Here is an 18,048-nt window from a genome sequence, read left to right on the forward strand (position 1 = left end):
CATACAAGAGAGATTTATAGATACAGCTTGTTACTGGCCCCTGACTGAGACCAAATACAGCAATAACGGGTTTGAGGCCACTAGACCCCAACCTGCAGTTTCAAGGAGTGCTGTGACACGTGAATGGCAGAAAATGAGCCAGAATTCAAATTAATTGTATTTTTCTCTAAAAGCAACCGTAGGCCAGATCAGTTCCTGAGGCTAAGGAGTAACATATTCCTTTTGATAAGCCCCATCTGAGGTTTCTGCTTCCAAATGCAGGCCCTGATAATGATTTAACTCACAATCTACTATGGCTTTTGGCAGATGTAGGAAAAGAAAATAAAATAAAAATTGTACAGCTACCTATTCATCTTTGTTGGGGAAAATCCTCAGTTACAGGCTCGAGCAGTGGAGATCATGTGTCTTTCACAGCTTGAAATCCTGGCAAAAAGGAACTTGAGGAATTTCAGCTATTCCACATGACACCGGGCTTGCCTTCTTACTTCCTTCTGAGGAATCTGCCCCCCAAAAGGAAGACCTGAAGCAGCGTGAAATTTGCACAGAGGTGACTTTTTGCATCCAAGAGCTGCTCCTTATTTACGGGACAATGCCAGCTTTCCCAGCCATTGCAGGATAGCGTACAGCCTGCAGCAGAAAGAGTGTTACTGCTTATTATTGTTTTCCCTGGGAAAAAAAAAAAAAAAAAAAAAAAAAAAAAAAGGCATGACCAGGATATGTGCTACTTTCCTTCTCTCCACAGATATATCTGCCTCCACAAAAGTGGCCATTCTGGTCCAAATCCAAGGGGTTTGGCCTGCAACGTAAACAGAAAATGCCTCACAGCTTGAAGCATTTCACTTGGCTGCTTCCCCCTGGCCCCCTCCCACCACCACCACAGACTTGATGGGGTCTGAGTGCAGCCAGAGGTGAGGGAGGTCCCTGGCCTCCTGCCAGCAGCCATTTTCTCCTGGAAAGTTCAGAAATCCACCTGCCTCGATCGGATGGAACGAAGTGGCAGAAGAGGAAGGAATCGGCAGGGAGAGGTGGGGAAAAGCAAGATTGGGGGACAGCAAGAGTCGGGGCAAAGGAAGAAATCTGTCAGAAACCAGGGAGGAACAACACACGGCATCACCCTCTGCCTGCGTGACAGACCTCCCCTCTTCAAACGATCTGAAGGCAACACTCTCTGGAACTATTTCCCCCGGAAAATATATCTTTAAGTGATTTAAAACAAAACTGTTTTCTGCCACGTTCCCCTTACACCAGAAACATCCGTTCAGGAAAGTACCCACCACTCGGACCCTTGGACCCTCTACCCTCTGACCCAGCACTCTCCATGGGCCAGAGCCAACTTTTTTTGAAGGCTCATGTCTGTCTCCACACTACATTGCCAGGTGCTGTCTCAAAGCCACTGAACCAGACAAATCTGCACTTGTTCCTCGCTCCTCGACATTTCCTCCACAGGGCTGGCGGAGGCGAAAGGGATCAGCCGCGGCGACGGCAGCAGCTCCCAGCAGACACACCATGGAGCCCCCATTTTGGAGGTGGAGCACGCGAACACTCCTGTTCCTCTCAATCCTGCCACCAGCAAACCAGTCCTGGAGACAAAAAACGAGCTCAAGTATTTGGCAGATTTGAGCTGAATCTGCAAAAGATGTTATTCCTAGCCCTCTGAGAATGACGTGCAAACCTCAGGTGTAACTAATCCCTCCCTGCTGCCCTGGGGCTGTGCTGAGGCCATGGCACCATGCGCAGCCTGGGGCAGGCTGGCCTTGCTGGGGCAACTGCACACCTGCACTTCTTCATCTCACATCAGCCACCCTGGCTTGACCTCTTATTTGGGGATTTCGGTGGTCCACTGAGGGGGAGATGCCTGGGGACAGCCTGTAGCTGCTGTCTGGCAAGCAGGGACCATTGCTGCTGCCATAGGTGTTCTTCACCTTTGCCGTCAGTCACCACATGCTCGTGCTGTCCTCCCTCTTACAGGTTCTCAAAATGGAGAAGTGGACTACTTTGGCTGAAAAACAGCCTTTCCCCATTTTCCTGAAGGTTTTCTTCATCTTTATGGAAAGACTTTCTATTGCTGGTCCCACCTCCAGGGTGAATGGACACACTTATTTTGCCAAGGTGCAAACTAGAGTACCAAGAGCTGTTGGGGTTTTATTGTACTCTTTACCCAGCACTGAACAATTCATCTTAGATATGGCTGCTGCCAGGTCTGAGCTGCTCCCTGTGTGTAGGAACGCAATTGGGTAAATATAATGCAACATAAAAATGAGCTCTTGAGAAAGAAACAGATACTTGACACCACTGCAGGACTGGTTCAAGGACCTTGATGCTAGAAAAGCTGCATCCTCTGTCCCTTCCCTCCCCTTCCCCCCTCCAAAGACACAGAAGCATTTTTAAGCCTTCTGGTTTTCAAATGGAAGACACATGTCCAAAAACACATGTCCAGGTGTAACATGAGTGAAGCTTCATATGGAGATGCTTTCAGTGCACATTTAAGGCAAATGAACACCTTAAGTTTTGTTGTCTAGGCTTCCTCCATAGCCAGAGAAGGCTCCTCTGGAGGGTGAAAGGAAACAAAACCCAGCCTGGATGCTCTGGGGCTCAGAGACACTTTCCCCAGATCACTGAGGACATGCAGGACTGGAGGTGGAGTTATTCTGTGATTCTCATCACCACAGGGCAGAAAGCTTTTTTTTCCCCTTTCTTCCCACCAGTTCCTCTGTTATATATAAGCCAAATGAATTCCTGTATGACCCAATAGTTTGCACTAATTTTTAAAAAAATCCATTCTTACTACTTTTAATGATGATCCTTCAGTCACAGGAAGTTCTTTGTGTTTCCAGAAATATCATCTGCCTTAGTCCTGCTACATTCACCTGTTGTTACCTAGAATACTGAATTAAGGGATTTTGTTCCTTTTATTTGGTAATAGGAACAAAAAGCTCTATCATGTCAATGTTTTGTGAAAGCAGGGTCCATAATTAGGACGAGATTTTAGCAGCAACCAGGTCCCACTGCTCTGTGTTCCAGAGCCTTTGTGATCTGGTTGTCTAAGCTCCCTTTCCAAGAGTGATATCAACCTGCAGGAGCAATCTCAAGGAAAATAAATTAATTCATCAAGACATGTGATTACATACTTACCTCTGAAGGCATGCGCAGTCCTGCTGAGGTCAGCAGCGTTCCTCACATGCATAAAATGAAAAGCCTACTTCAGTCCTTCACCGAACCAATGTCAGGGCAGAACTGCTACTCTCATGCCATCAGTCAAGCTGAACGTTTCCTGATCATCTCAAGTGGTGATCATTTGAAACAGCCTTTCAGTCTGCTGAAAGAAAGACAAAAAATTCACAGTAAAAATATCCCCTCTTTTACAAAGGTCAAACACACAGAAAGTACATTTCTGAAGGAATGCTGGATGACCCCCAGAGCCTCTCACGGGCAATTTTCCTGCCCCTGCACTGTTTGGAGTTTTAATTGCCTCTTTGGGGAGGTGCTAGTAGCTGCCTGAAAGCGTAGTCACAATTCAGCAATTTGGCACATGTGACTCCTCCGAATATGGGAGCAATTAGCAAAAAGTGATATGGTGAATGGTAGCGTAAGCACCGGATTCTGGACAGCATTCAGATGAGAAATCTTAACCAGAAGAGAGCGGAGCAGACGGAAATCCAAACAAGCTTTCACAGAAATAAAACGTATTGGCTATACTTAGATAATGGGAGTCTAACATTAGAAGACTGAATTCAGAGTCACCATCGCACTCCTAAACCTCACTGACTGAACGGGTTGCAGCAAGTTCACAAAATCAGTTTGTGAGAAAAAAATATCCAAAATGCTTAGTAGGTGTAGCTTTAAAGACTTTTGGGAGAATTAAGTGAGCCCAGATTGCACAAGGAGCACACTGGTTCTTAGTGGAGAGGAAACAAATCTGTATTCTAGGCATTAGTTATTTATTTAAGACTGTAAAGTTTTGGTTGTACCCACAAGATCTAATCTCCTAGCTAATTTTGGTTATATTGTGCATACAGCACTGTTTTCGGCAACCTGCAGGATGCCACGAAACATTAACAGTAGGTTTAAGACAACAACCAGTGAGCAGTTTCTGTCTTAGGGACAGCAAGTCCCTAAGTCATTAAATCCTTCCTATTTCAAACAGCTGCAAGCTGTGTTTGTCCTAAATCGTGTCTCCCCAGTCCTGCTATGTTTGCCTTAATAACTGGAAATGAACTATTTGTAACCAGGACAGTACTGTCTCCAGGGCCCATTACACCTCAAATAACTTTTTCCCTACCAGCAAGGTCCCCAGTCTCTCCAACACCTGATTGTGGTGCCCAGCCACTTCCACTGTGCCTGGGGGTGGCTGTTGTGCCCTAACAGAGGCTAGGCTGGCCCAGTGGTGAGGCAGGTGAGTGTGCAACAGCAGAGAAAGACAAGAAAGAGGAATGGAAATTGGGAATATAAGGAAAAGGGAGGAGGGCTGATACAATAAATTAGAAGGCAAACATGGTGGCTAGAAAACCAAGAAGAGGCACAAGCAGGTGATCGATTAATTAGCAAGGGATAATTAATTAGTGGGCAAATCCAGAGGGCAATGAAGTTAAATAGTTAATTATGCAATGGAGCAAACAAACAGCAAATTAATTAACTGTATGTGGATCTACCAGGTGCTCTGATTATTTAAGGCAAAACATGGTTAGTGAAACTATTTATTCTCTGGTATTTCAATTATTCATGGTATCTCTGGCCATGGAGATTACAGCCTGTTTAAATGCAAGGTTCAACCACGTGCATCTAAAAAGCATTTATCTTAATAGTGCAAGTGAGATGAGTGGGACACTGATGGAAAGTGGTAGGAACCATGGCTGTTCTGAATAAAATGCCTTAAATGAATATGCTATAACAAGATAATATATAACATGTTGGTTGCTTTTTTTTAATTTATTTTATTTTTTGAAGTTGGTTTGAATTGTTATGGCTGAAAATGAAAGTTGGATATGTTAGGCTCTTGCTGCCCATGACTATGGAAGCTCTACTGTGTCTGGAGAGGTAATTTCATATAGATACAGTTGCTTATTCCTTGGTTAACCTGAAACTTCTGGAGGAAGCCACGATTTTTGAAAATGAATTATTAACAAACTCCAATAATTTCTAATGCCTAAAAAAATTCCTTGTCTGCTTACCTGTAGATGAAAATCTTGATAAACCCACTGTACCATCTCTACTGTCTGAAATTATTTTAAGTTATTTTGTAACTCCACTTTTTCAAATATGGTAATGTCCTCCTATATTGTATCTGCTTGCATTTCCTGCCTTTTCTGTTTGTTTGTTCGTTTGTTTTCCAGTGGAGGCTTCTTGTTTGGTTTTGGAATTTTTATTCTTTAAATATTTTCCAATTTCCTTTCTGCTAAGTAAATTTTTGCCTCAGGTGTGATGACATTAAATTGAAGTCACTCCTTTTCTCTCATTAAATGTGCCTGATGAACACCATCACCCCATGTGATCATTCTTGGGAATATTTATGTATGGTATGAAAATTTTACTTGCATGAATGGCCAGAGTGCACACACTGAATACTTTGAGGACTCAGCCAGGCACTCCTCACTGCATTTAACAGCAGTTTTCTGAGTTGAGAGGTCGTGGGTAGCAGTTGTCTGTATTTGGAAAGTAATAGCAAATGTAGCATTCATTTATTCTTGTCACCTGCACATAAATGTCTCCCTCACCTAATACTTCACAGCTCTACAGGACACATTTATTGTCTTAAATGTGAGAGCTACAGCAGAATAAGGCTTAAATAAACCACAGGTGTGAAAAATTCCAACTGGCAACTTCAAACCAAACACCATGAAGCATAAAAAGACACTTGTCAGAGCTGGAAGGAGCAGTTTGATTAAATCATTGCTTCAGCCCAGACATGTTGGGCCTGATTCTCCTCTCCCACCAGATGACTCACGTAAAGCGTGGGCAATTGCACTGCTGTAAGACTAGCGTGGTGGCACTTGGACTCTGGAGCTCTAATTATGCCTGTCTGACACCACAGAGCTAAAATGTGCAGCTGAACAGATTTACGATGCTGCACTCATCTGAGGTGAATGACTGCTCCTACTCATGGTCCGGGATCAGTAAACTAAAGCAGAGCGAATTTTAGTAACCAACATTGCCCCAGTGTTGAAAGCAACAAAACCTGCCTGAACTGCTGGTGAGGCATATGACAAGAGATGGATCTTTTTTTAACTGTGTTTTTCTTGGTGCCAGTTGCCAGGGAGGAGCCGTCATGGCATGTACGTGAAGCACTGCAGTTGAAAGCTCTGCTGCCATCAGTTTTTATGGCCCCAGCTTCTGTTCTCTGCCACCTCTGGTGTGTCCCCACCTAGAATCCCCTCCTGGCAATAGTCTCTCATCACTCAGGGCAGGGCAAGGTAGCTTGCAGAGCAAGCACCTCCTGCCTGCATCTCCCTCTCCTATTTTGGGTCCCTTAGAAAAGAGAAGGTATGGCAGCTGCATTAGGCATGCCAAGTATGTGCCTCCAGTGAGTAGTCTGGAGAGCTGCATCCTCCTCAGAGGCATCTTTTAAAGACCATGGCAAAGGAGGACAACCAGCACACCAGCCCTTTCCAGCCTTAAAGCCCCAGTGCACAGCAGTGGCCAGCTGGAAAATGCAGGTGCTGCATTGCTGCCTAGGTGAGCAGCATGCCCAGGAAATGTAGGAAAAGATGTTGGTTTTTTCCAAGTATGAAACATACCAGTGCAATGCTATTAACTTCTCTGAAAAACATCAGCATGATTAGTTAGTACTACATTACTTTGAGTACTGCTGAGAAAAGTTCGCCATTGAGCCAACCCATGTTAGTGAAAGCCACATGATCCACTTTATTCTTATGTTGATATTATTGCAGTTACAAGAGACAATTTGCAAATGCTTGGCTGTTTCATAAAAGCCAATGTACTCAGATTCACAGCAGGTACTAATTTTTCATGCATCTGCTGAGCTGTGCATGGCATCAACCTGTTTTTAATTACACCTGCATGTCAGGCTCAAAACGTGTCTGTGAACAGGAAAGATGAAAGGTAGGCAGAACAGGATGTCATGTATTTCCCATCACCTTTCACTGGCTGGCTGCCCACAGAAGTAAGAGGAAATTCCCTTCTTCCATAGTGAAAATGTAAAGATTTACTAAGCTTCGCACTGCCAACAACAAGGTGTAATCACCACTTCCTTAAGGAAACATGCATGTGTTAACAGGGGAGAGCAGGGGAGCTCCAAATAGCTTTCCACACCTTTTCTACCACTGATCTGTAAAGGGCCACAAGTTAGCCCTTGCTTTGTTATATTTTACTTGCAACAAAATATGTAAGTTGGTTGACTTAATATCCCAGCTTCACTGTAAAATGAAATATGTGAAAGCAGGGGTGACCAGGGTTTTCTGATGCCTGGAATAACAAAGAAAAAATTAAACAACACTTCTCTCTTCTGTTATTTCACCCAAGTATAGCCAAAAAAAAAAAGTTTATACACAGTTATACAAATAAAATAATTCAAACTACAGCTAGAAATGGCCAAGATACTTGAAACACCGGACAGAATGATTCAAAAGCTGCTAGACAATCATTTTTCCTGAGGTACTTCACTCTGAATGAAAAGTACTAACCTATTTGTGATTGTACCTTCCAGCCATTCCTTTAATTTGTTCCTGTCATTTGAAATTGTTTATTTTTCTAATTGCATTAAAATTTTTGCACTGTAAAAACTGTGGTGTGTGCCAAGAATGTGTACGTGTAGTCAATATATAAAACACAAGAACAAGGGAAAAACAATTGCTTTTGTTATTCTGGAATCCAGTCAGACTTCACATGCTACTTCAGCCATTCCCCATCGAAAAACAGCACTTACAAATCAGTAATGGTACATATAAATTAAAAAACCAAAGATGTAATTAATTACCTCCATCTCTCCTAGTATAAGTCAAAGTTGAAATATTTTCATCCTGTTGCTTATTCCTACAATATTTCTTGGGTCTTTTGGGGTCTTTCAGTTGAACCCGCATGAATTAACCAAGCAATAATCTGGTTATAAAAAAGCACCGATGAAATCAGCCTGTCTGGCAGTTTGGGGCTTGAATTTGTGTGTGGGCAGCCTTGAGCCCCTAGCTTTTGTGGCCTGTTCTGTGCTCTGCTTAGTCCAGGTTGATGCCAGAGAGCATCCTTGCCTTGTTCCTGGGGTGGTCGCCCCTCAGGCAGCTTCAGGGGCAGGGGCTTGGCGGGGGGCACTCCTTGGTGCCTGCCAGAGTTAGGGGAGAGGAGGGGCTGGGGACCAATGCATCTCACCACTTCATGTTTGTGTCCAAGTTTTAATGAGTTTAGTCAAAGACCTTGGAGACCATAGTCCTGAATTCCTGCTTTCCTCAGTCAGGCACTGATCCAGTAGAAGCTGTAGTTGTAGCTGCCCTGGCACCATCTTTGCTCTCCTGGAGTGTGATATGAAAAAACCTGACTCTTTTGCAGTAGAAGGAAGGGCCTTTCAGTATAGTTCAACCTTGAAGTGAGAGAAAACAAAATAAACCAGAAAAGAGGTTGAGATCCAAAGACTCCTGGATGCCTCTGCCCCGAAGGTTTCCCTCCTTTGTAGCCCCATGATCCAAATATTCCCTGGATTTTTTGCATGCCTTTTCAATTTATGCCACCAGCTGTAATTTCAGTTTCATGGCAACCAGGCAAAATCTCACCACTTTCAGCTGCGCCCTGCCAGGTTCTACTCTTTATGAGCCCTAAAGTTTACAGAGGTGGTTACCTTAACCTCTGTCCATTGTTGCTGTGCAGATACATTTTCTTTTAAAGGTTAAAAGCACATTGCTGTTTTTAAAGTTTTAGCCTATTTACTTATTTCATTTGTCAGTGGAGGTAAGTCTTACATAATCTTTTTTTTTTTTCTATTAGTTAAACTGCAATTTTCATACAGCAATTTCTTTGTTACCCGAATACATTTTTTGTGCACTTTTGCTCAGGCTGCAGGAATCCAGACAAACAAGTGTTAATTCCCCATGATGTTTTCCAGCTGACAGGCCTAATTGATTTGATTTCCACTGTTTTCACAAGTGACCCCCCTCAACCCGTCATCACCACTTCTTTTTGATACTTGAGCTTTACTTTCTACTCTCACATTCCACTTCAACAAGTAATAAAGAGCTTATTAGGAAGGAAGAAACTCATTATTTGTTTTCTAAACTGTGCTCCACACACAGCAGATTCAGAGGGTTATAGCCCTGTGTTATTAATCAATACAAAACGTTTGCTTCTATTAGGTTACCAGGATCTTTTATCATCAGACTGAAGTTAGGAACCTGTTTCTTTGTGTTCTGCTACCCACGCTCCAGCTAGACTAGACAGAGATAAAAGACAGCTGAGTAATATTTTCCTGAGATCCCTGATGATGCACACAGATGGCCTGTAACAAATGAAAAATGCAAGGTGACGGCTGGAGTTCTCCTCGCTCCAAGTTCAACTTTTATGGCTGAGAGAGTATTCCAGTCCTTACACCACAGCTTCCTGATAGAGAGAGAGATGCATTTTCTTATCTGTAAAAAGATTTGTGAAACTTAGCCTACCATGGCCATTAATGGTTGCAATTGGAAGTAGCCTAGTTGTCTCTTTGTACTTTTTCCTTCCTTCATTAAAAAACAGTTGGGGAAAAAAAATGTATTAAAAAGAGCAAGAAAGCCATGTGGGTCTTGAGAAATCTAAAAAGAAACACCGGAGAAGTTTGTTAATCTGCATGACACGAATGACAAGACTGAAGAATTCCATTAAGGGTTTTAGCATATGTAAAAACAAGCAAACAAACAAAATCCAACACATATTAAGTCAAGTGAAAGATTACATGTTGGCAGCACAGGAAAAAAAAAAAGCCCTTTGGAATAAAATAAACACAGATCTGTTTACAGTCCCTGAAAGAAACAAATATATTTGTTCTGGCCTATTACTGTGCCTTTCTCTGAGACTGCCTTATCAGATCACAGTCCAGCTGGTGACTATGTCCCTCAAATTCACTTTTGCTAATGTATTAAATAATCTGACCATAATGCCTGACTGTGGATCATAGTCTGGTGAGCAGGAATTCATCCAATTTGAAGTGAACGTAGGTTTAAACATGTAACTCCTAGCCTTCCTAACCCCCGACCTCTCAGCCTAGTGGCAAATCATCTTAAAACAATCCAAATATCTTCTGCAAGAAGGTGGAGTCAAAAAGTGACTTAGGTCTGTCAAACTGCAGAACAGTTCTGGTAAAGCAGAGATTCTTTAATTGTTTATGTGGCCTGAACTCCAGCAAGCCAGGAGTAGCTCTTCACCATCCCAGCTTCCGTGTCCTAGAGAAACTACTGGTACAGAGAGAAAGATAGACAAAAAAAAAAAAACCAAACCCAAAACCAAGGTGCTGTTTGGGAACTATCACCCTCCCATGAGAGTGATTTTATGTGTCATTCCACCTGAGAAAGGGTGGACACAGATGGTACAAGGCCCTGCAGAAGACTGCCCTGCTATGGAGATGCCCCACTCCTAATAAATGCAGGGCACCTTCTCCAAGTCCCAGGACAGAAGAAGACAGTGGATGGCCCCAGCCAAAAGAAGTGCCAGGTAGCCAGGGCTCCAGCCAGGGACTGGGGACTCCCACAACCCTAAGACTAATTGGTGCTGTTTGGGAACTATCACCCTCCCATGAGAGTGATTTTATGTGTCATTCCACCTGAGAAAGGGTGGACACAGATGGTACAAGGCCCTGCAGAAGACTGCCCTGCTATGGAGATGCCCCACTCCTAATAAATGCAGGGCACCTTCTCCAAGTCCCAGGACAGAAGAAGACAGTGGATGGCCCCAGCCAAAAGAAGTGCCAGGTAGCCAGGGCTCCAGCCAGGGACTGGGGACTCCCACAACCCTAAGACTAATTGGGCTCCAGACCCAGCCCTGCTGTTTGCAGTGCCAGTAAGAGCGAAGAACTGGTATCCCATTAGGAGTGGTGGGATGAAGAGGAGGTAAGAAGAAACACCTTTGAGAAGATTTTATGGGAGCCACGTGAGACCATCAGTTATGACACACAGATGCTGAACAGAGTAGATTTGGTGGATCTAAGCGACTGCTGAACGGCACATGACCCTCGCACCAGGCGTGTCACGTCTTCTGAGTCTGGTGGGAAGGAATCTCTCCTAAAGTTTCCAGATTTGTCTTTTTTGGGCTGTACTAAAGTATTTACATAGGTGTATATCAGTTTTGCAGCTTCAACCAATTATACAGTGATAGTTTTTAAATAAATCAATACATTATGTATGCATATAAAATATACTGTATTTCTATATATAAACCTAAGCCATTTCCTGTCTATATGGAAACTATGGGTATTGTCTGCTGTGTGAAAAAAGAAAAAAAAAGGATATGCTCCACTTTTTCCATTTATTGTCCAGAACATACTCTCATATCAAATGGTTTCTGATTGAAAACAGCCTCTTAATGCATTACAAGTAAAAATAACCCATTATTGTGTAATATATGATATACCCTTTCCTCTTTAAGATGGAGTAGCGCTTGCAAATATGTCTAGACAGCATGATGGAAAAGCACAAATTGGCCTTTAACTATTGCCGCCCACTTAACAGAAAAGCCTGGAATAAAATTTAAGATATTACAGTCTCACGCTTTGCATGACATCTACAAGGGGGAGCGTCTCTCAGAGACACAAAGGCTTCATTGCTTACTGCAAAGCAGAAGTATTAAAAACTTTGTTAATAAGAGCATGAGAACATACCTTCATGGCCTGATGAGAATTGCCAAGTGACTGAAGTACGCCAGTGTTTCCTGTAAGTAGTGGTATTTCCTATGTATGGACAGTGTTAAAAAGTCTTCTTTCCATGCTGCAGATGAATTAGTCACCTGCTGATGCTCCAGACATGATCAGAATTCAGAATCTATTTGCTACATTTTGGAGGAATGCTTTTAAGTCCTGACTTTATCCTTCTACCCTGCACCTGACCATTTTTTAAAGAAGTTTTTTTAACTCCCTGCATTTGTGTCTGGTAATAAAGTTGTCTCTGACAAGGTTGTCTTTGTAAAAAGATCATTTTCCTGCCTTGGCACACCTCCTTGCTACCTTGTCATGGCAGGAAATCAACTTCGTTTGTACTTGTGCTGAGGAGTCTCAGGATGCAATGTACATCTTGGATAAAGCATTTGGGTTTTGTTATTCTTCTGCTCTTCTCCTCACCTTTAGACTTTAATGACAGGGTAAAAATGGTAATGGAAAGAAAGAGCAGCAGAAGGATAAGAGAAATTGGTTGTTCAACCAAGAGTTTTTATCTGATGCCATTTTCTTCCCACTTGCAAAATACCTTATTATTCAGAAAATGTCAGTCTTCCCTGTGATGAAAAGAGAAACAGTGAATTAACAAAGAAGTGGGTGATTTTGGTATAAAGGGTTTGCTAGATGATGTTTATTCAGTTTACAAACACTTGTATGTTTTCCTTTGTGTATGTATGGGGTGTTGGTGTGCAGGAGAAGTGACTGACCCTGGTCCCAGAGAGGTTGCAGAAGTCTTGTCACATTTTGATGCACGAATGTTCAGACACTGTGGCGGTGAAGAACATGTGTGGGTTGGGATGTACAAACCCTATTCAGGACTGGGATACTGGAATAACATACTGCCACCTGCTTTAGACCCTTTGCTTTAGTGTTTTTAGTTTCTCCTTCTAGCTTCTAGGTAGCAATGTTAAACTATATTTTAGTCTGAACACCTATCAATGAACAAGTCAAATAGTTGTGAAGCTGGATTTGTTTGGGTGAAAGAAAAATCTAATAACTTCGCAGTCATCTGTAGCCTATGAGTCAGCACAGACTAAACTCCCATTCACCACTGAAGGAAAGTCTTTCCTATACACATATATATGTGCCCACAGCCCCCTGCACATATGTAAGCATACATATGCACAGCAGAAAGGTAACCTAAACAGGACATTTTTTCCTTTTGTTTGGTTTTGGAAAGCCAGTATAAAGTTTCTTGGGATGGAGGAACAAGGAAAATGGCGCATGCAAAACTACTCTCTCTCTCCATACAACCAAATCGCTGATGGGCTTTGCAAACATCACAGCAGCCTTGATGCAGATGCCCCTGTATATTGAGCCAAGAAGCCAAGTCACTATGCACTAGCAATGCACTTGTTTTTGAGCTCAGAATTGACCCATTTGTGTAAGTGAGGTTGCAGCTGTGGCTTTGCTGCTGGGACAGGCAGAAAATCAACCCAGGGAATAATCTGCAAGACAATCATCAGGACGAGGCACTTTCCAGTTGAGTTTTGAAGTTACTTGCGGTCTGCCAATGTGCTTGGGATTTGCTTTGCTATTTTTAAAACTATAAGAAATGTCCAAGCCTCTGCCCAGCCTTCCCCCTTATGTTTGGTGCAGTTATCGTGGTTGGCCTCCTGTCTGAGGCAGGAGATCAGTCAGGAAGTTAACCAGGGGTCCAGATGCTTCTCTTGGAAATGCTCATGCCAGAGCCTGGCTTCCATGTATTTCAGCTGCCAAATTCCCTCCACACAAATGTCCACGGTTTCTGGCTCTTGCACTGGGGTAGTTAAAGGAAAAGCCTGAAGAAGAACGTTTTCTACTCTACAATTAACAGGGAGGAGCCGTGCCAAGGGAGTAATACTGCTGACATACGCTGGCATGATGTGCAATACAAGCTACTGCTTTCCAGCCAGAGAAAGTTCTTGTTTGATGATGAAGATTTGCACATGTGATGGGACAAGCAGTACACTTGGCAAGCTGTGCCCTGAGGAAGGGAATTTGGTTAGGCTGCTTTCCACTTACAGGTAACACTGAGATAGAGATGCCTACAAACTTATATATGTTAGATAAATTTAGCAATTCCTAACCCAGCCTTTCCTAGCAAAGACACTTATCTTACAGTAACTGCTTACAATGTAGACCATGATTGCTACCAATCCAGCAATTTATTTTCCTTCAGGCTCCTGAAATCCTGTCTTGTGGAAAGTTAGGACTATTATTTCAGGCTCTGTATGATTTCAGAAAACTTCACATTCTAGGAATGATTTTTTTTCTAAATGGGGGCTGGTTTTGTATAGACCTGGATGTGAGGTTCTTGCTGATGACTCTGCCAGGGACACCTGCAGGGGACCTCTGCAGGGGACACCTGCATTTTGCTGAAAGTCCAGCTCTGCAGATACTGAAGGGGCTTTTCTTCAGACACAGTGCTTGAAGGCCAGGGCTGCTGCTTTTGGTGAGCATAGACTATACTACCTACTCATAGTAGGAAAAAAACCCAACTGAAAAAACCAAACCTGAACAGATGTACCGTCCCCCATCATGATTTCAAGCCATGTTTAATCATCATGCTCCAAATAACTTGTGCCCTGAAATCCCTGACATGAAGGAGACTGCAGGATCTACGAACATCATCAGAATGGCGCACCGTTTCTTTGGATCAAACCTAAGGATCACCAGAGCACACACATGCACATGGCCCTCTGGGACTACAAAGTATGAGATTTCAAATCCACGGTCACATTAGCATTTTCTAGGACATCAATGCTTTTAAAATTCTGAACTGTGGAGTTTTTTTCTTCCAATTTTAGATTACTCACTGAGATCTCTATTGCAACCATGGACCTTGAGTGCATAAAAGGTGAGCAGTGGACCCTTATAGATCCAGCTGTCATCTGAAGCCTGATTTTGTTTCACAGGTCTCTTTCAGATTCCTCTGGGGTGTCTAGTTTGTTAGTTTCAAGCTACACCAGGGCTGCATTTCAAATTACAGCTGATGGATATCCAAATAATTAAAAAAAGAAAAAAAGATTATTCAATCTAACATGGATTTTTTTCTCACAGAATTTTTACCACACAAGTACAATTTTAATCACAAAAGCAATTGCTTCCAAAAGTTTTGAGCAGCTAAAAATGTGGCAGAGAGGAAGAAGGAGGTAGGATTTAGGCCAAAAGCTGGAATTCTACCTTAAGTATAACAATAGATACCTACCCTTACTGTCATAAAGATCTTCTAATCAAAAGTGTGCACTAAAAGCCCTAGTGCACACAGCAAACACTGCACTATTTTAACTGACCTATCTAGGGCTTGTTTCACTCAGTGAAGACCCACTCACTTTTGTAAGACATGGTGGCAGGACTCACTTTTTGCTCCTATCTCTATGCCCAGTGGCAGCACTTCTCACAAATACCAGCAAAGGCTAGGGCATTTAATCCAAGATTTTATCTTTTGTTTAGTGGCATTTTGGCTTCAGTTTCACTACCCTGCTGACAAAGACATTTGAGCATTTTTATTGATTCAGAAATCTGGGCATTAAGACTCATCTTTATAGTTCACCAAAAAGTAAATGTTTCAAAATGTAAAACTCCTCATACAGCTTTTAAACTTTATAGGCTGAACAGTGACAACTGTAAAATGATTTTTTTGCAGTAATAGAAGCTCTATTTTATAGAAAACAGTAACCATTAATTCTGCTTGCTGAGAGTAAATGAACAAAATCAGACCCGCTCTATGAAAAAGGAGGATTCAGTCATCATAACAAAAGTACAAATTTTTCACATCCTGTTTTTCACAGGTCTATTCTTTTCTAATTCATGAGTTTTACTATACTGTCATATGTTAGCAGATGAATGATTTTGTGTATTTTAATGCAGCTGGAATGAAAAGTGATACATGCAGAAATGGGAATAAATGGGGGACAATTTGGAAAATAGTTTTTTCCTTCCCTGTAGTACTTGTGCACTACCTGAAGAGAATTCAGGATGTTATCCGTGGTAGCATCAGCTACATCTTGTCCTACCTAGTTGCTGTTTCCTTGCTCTTAAAGGCATCCAGTGCCAGAGACTAAAGAATTTCTCCAGGCATTCCATTTACAGATCTTCAGAATCTTACCATCATAAAGGTTGGTATTTTTTTTCCTTTGGTGTCTAATAAGAATATTCCCAATTCCTGTATAAGCATCTCCCTACCTGTCCAGCTCACAACAAGCTAACGCAGATGAATCCACCTGCTATTTGCAGTAACTCTTTAAATATTTAAACACATTCCCACCATCCCCTCCACCTCCTTTTCTTTACAGTAAGCAAATACATTTTTTCCACTCTTTCCCCCACAGGTAATGTTCGTCATAGCTGTAGTGGTTGCTACAATGCTCTGGACCCTCCCCAGATTATCTGCATCTTTCTTACGTGCTGTGACCAAACTGAACCCAATGGGGCCAGCCTCATGGCGAGTCAAAAGATAAGTGTCACCTGGAGTCTTCTGGCTCTTGAACTAATTTTCTAGCACACGTACAGGGCTCAGCACAGTCCCCAAACTGTATGACCTGCCTGTAGCATCTGCATGACCCCAGACATGCTTCTGCAGTCTCTAGCAGGTACATGGCCCCCCTTCAAAGGGAACCCTAGATCTCTTGCCTCCACTTTTTACAATTACAGTGTTTCAGTGAGCACCTTGTCCTAAACTAATCTTGCTTTCATTTCAACCAAACAATTTAGCTTCCTCTTTTTGCTCCTCACAGCCACACAGGACAAGATAATGTACCTTGGCACTCACTGAGCTCTCCTTGTCTGCAGAGGCAAAAATCCCTTGCATAAGGGAACTGCCTGTGGGAAGGATTGAGAATTCAGCAAGTTCTCCTCACATAAATCATCTAACCTCTCCCACAGTGTCCTTCAGCTGCTTGAGAGCTTATTACCCCCTGTTTTGCTATACTGCATACTAATCCTGTGGCTTTCTTGAGCACCTTATCTGTACTGAACATCTATGGAGAAGTTACAGTCTTCTGCTCCTTTCTTTGCAAAGCATTACATCCCTACCACTGTCTCTAGACTTGATGGAGTTTTTGGGAAAGTCTTTTTTGGCAATGGCTTTTTTTAACAGACTTGAGCCCCATCACCAAAGAGAAGAGCTTCAAAATTGCACAGGGGGAAACAGGCAGGTGCAGTCACTAGAGGAAGAGAAAACAATTGTGCACTGTCCCTTAATGACTGTTTTTCACGTCTGTCCCACAATTCGTGTTCTGTCTCCCTGACTATAAAGTCTGGTTGCAGGTTTTGAATATGAAGGGTTGAAAGGGGGTTTCTGGTGGCCGAGGCGAGTGTTTATAGGGACAGCACAGTAAGTTCTGGATATTCTGTGCTGTTCTGGATGGATGCAGCTATAGAAAGCTCAGCTTCAGGTGAGGGCAAGGTATATGAAACAGTAAATGGTCTTTGGACCATCTAGGAATAGTTGCACTTGTGTGTGCCTGGGCTGGAGGCAGGGCAAGGCAGGGTCTCAAGCTGCTCAGTAACAGGGTGCTGTAGAGTGCCTCCACCTCCACACAGGGCTAGCATTTTTGTAGCTACTGCTACTGCTAGAGTGCCTCCACACAGGGCTAGCATTTTTGTAGCTACTGCTACTGACTACAGTAGGGCTGTTTCTCAGCATGGACATTGCCTAAAAGCATCTCTCATTGCTTCAAACATCTTTTAATTCTGCTCAGTCCTGAAGGTGAATGTAGCAAGATGGCCAGAGAGCAGCCCATGGTGTGCTGGCCACACAAGCAGATGTATGCAAGTAGACCAGAGAGCCATAACAGAACAGAGCTGGCATGGAATGGGTTGCCAATGTACTTACCCAACATTCTGGCAGGATTTTTCAGACCTTGCAGGTGGTACAGATGCTCCTGCATGCGAATTTAATGCTAGCTTAGAAATTTCTTCCTGAGCTGCATTCGCACCCATGAAGTACGGACGTATTTTTGGAGGGAGTGAGATACTTTGAGAGGTACCACCCTCTTTTTCCCTCAGGCTGTGCTAGCAGCCTTCCAGCTCACCCCAGCCCTCCCCCAGATGGCAATCCTTGTTCCTGCCCAGCAAAGCTACCAGCGCTCCCCAGCAAAGCCCCAACTCTCCCATAGGAAGAGAAGTCGAAGCCAGTACTTTCCTCCCGGGATAATAGGGAAAAGAAGAGCACTTCACCTTCTATCCGAACTCCCTAAAATGAGGGCTAAATAGGCTTGGAAGAGACTGCCTGG

At 43.0% G+C, this 18,048-nt stretch overlaps 1 long non-coding RNA gene across 2 annotated transcripts; it reads right to left on the reverse strand.

The window, feature by feature from the left end:
- Positions 1-708: 708 nt before the first annotated feature.
- LOC106885630 lies at positions 709-17,783 on the reverse strand. 2 transcript variants are annotated; one of them, XR_001411469.1, is made up of 3 exons: positions 17,649-17,783; positions 3,133-3,316; positions 709-796 (listed from the first exon to the last, which is right to left on the reverse strand). It is a non-coding gene; the product is annotated as an uncharacterized LOC106885630 (long non-coding RNA). The 2 variants fall into 2 exon arrangements; XR_001411468.1 differs by having other exon boundaries at positions 754-1,580.
- Positions 17,784-18,048: the final 265 nt, after the last annotated feature.

Source organism: Calidris pugnax, unplaced genomic scaffold, assembly GCF_001431845.1.
Source record: "Calidris pugnax isolate Ruff unplaced genomic scaffold, ASM143184v1 scaffold25, whole genome shotgun sequence".
In the NCBI taxonomy this organism is placed as follows: domain Eukaryota; kingdom Metazoa; phylum Chordata; class Aves; order Charadriiformes; family Scolopacidae; genus Calidris; species Calidris pugnax.